Below are 1,632 nucleotides of genomic sequence, written 5' to 3' on the forward strand. Positions count from 1 at the left end.
GTGGCCTAGGGGGAGTCCGGCTAGTTCCTTCCTGGTCCTTTTGCACCCGGAGGAGTCTGTGCTGTCACCTCCCGCCAGCAGGCCGGCCTTGGGTGGCGCAGCTCGCCCTCGGACCTGAGCTCCGGGAGGTGAGAGGGGCTGGCCCAGGCTTCGCGGCCGTCGCTGGTCTTCAGGATGCCTCACGTCCTAGTCTCCTGTTCTTTCAGCTCCGGCGAGGCCCATTCCAGATTCTGCATTTTCTGTTTAGAGTATTCCGAGTGACTCGTGCTCTCCTGGCGGGCTTCCGAGGGACACAGACGTCCCCCGGACTTCCGAGGCTCGGTGGGCGCGCGTCTGCGTTCCCGCGGACGGTTCAGAGCCGCAGTTACGAGCTCGGCCGCGAATCGTCCGTGTGACGCCTCCGGCGGCGACCGAAGGTAGCAGAACGGCACAGTCCGGAGAGGTCGAGCGAGACAAGGAACGCGCCGTCCCCGGGGAAGAGGCAGGAGCGCTGCTGCGGGCTGGAGTCGCCGAGCAGGCGGAGGGTGACGGGACCGAGGGCGCGGGCGGAGGGGCACCGGCAGGGGGAGGGAGAGGGCGCTCGGTGAGGTGCTGTTTCCCTGGAAAATGGAGGGGAACCCAGCTAATTTTGAGGAGGTAAGGGTACCGAAGCGGTTAGCGGAGTGGAGACGGTTTGGGGTGGGCCGTGGGAATCAGCCCGCCGCCCAGAAAAGCATGGGATGCTGGAGCTAGGTAGGACACCCTGTTTGGAAACCTGAGCGCCCTCACCGGCTGTGTGGTCCAAGGCAAGTGACAAAGTCACGAACAGTCTTTTCGCCTCCAAAATTCTGATTCTGTGAGAACGCTTCCACCCCCCAGTTCTGGTTCCGCCTAATGGAGCAGCAGGAAAGATGTACGCGACAGCTTTTCGATTACGAGGAGCTAGCCATCATGTTCCCCTACCTTTCTCTTCTCCACCCAAAATAGCCCTGCTCTTTCAACCACTTTTGATGACACTATTTCCTCGTAACTCTCACCTTGGTCTATCTTTTTAAAAATAGGTACCTCAAAATACACATGACGCCTCAGATTAGTCTGATTATGGCACAGACCAAGAGATTACAGACTCCTGTTATTGGGTGATACTGATTTAGCATTTTATTAATTCTTATTTTAATTTAAATACTGGTGCTCGTTTCAGCAGCACATATACTAAGATTGGAATGATACAGAGAAGATTGGCATGGGCCCTGCACAAGGATGACACACAAATTTGAGAAGCATTTAATTACTTAAATACTCAGTCTGCCTTTAGTTCTCCTCTTCCCCTTGCCCACATGCTAATATAGTTCTTTTTCTAGTCAAAAAAATTTCATTGTGCTAAATGTACAATTTACCATTTTAAACATCTTTAAAGTGTACAGTTCAGTCACTTTAAGTGTATTCCATCTCCAGAACTTTGTCATCTTCCCTTACCAGACTCTGTCCCCATTAGACAATAACTTCCCATTCCTCCCTCCCCTAAGACCCTGGCAACCATCATTCTACTTTCTGTCTCTATGAATTTGACTACTCTAGGTACTGCACATGAGTGGAATCAATATTGGTCCATTTTTTTTTTTTTTAGATTTTATTTTTTTAAAGTAATCTCTA

General features: G+C 51.8%; 1 non-coding gene across 1 annotated transcript; it reads left to right on the plus strand.

Annotated features, from left to right (window-relative positions):
* The first annotated feature begins 1,167 nt into the window (after nt 1–1,167).
* On the plus strand, nt 1,168–1,274 carry LOC117800540. The gene has a single exon (XR_004623107.1). It is a non-coding gene; the product is annotated as a U6 spliceosomal RNA (small nuclear RNA).
* The last annotated feature ends 358 nt before the right edge of the window (nt 1,275–1,632 follow it).

Source organism: Ailuropoda melanoleuca, unplaced genomic scaffold (genome assembly GCF_002007445.2).
Source record: "Ailuropoda melanoleuca isolate Jingjing unplaced genomic scaffold, ASM200744v2 unplaced-scaffold72068, whole genome shotgun sequence".
Classification (NCBI taxonomy): domain Eukaryota; kingdom Metazoa; phylum Chordata; class Mammalia; order Carnivora; family Ursidae; genus Ailuropoda; species Ailuropoda melanoleuca.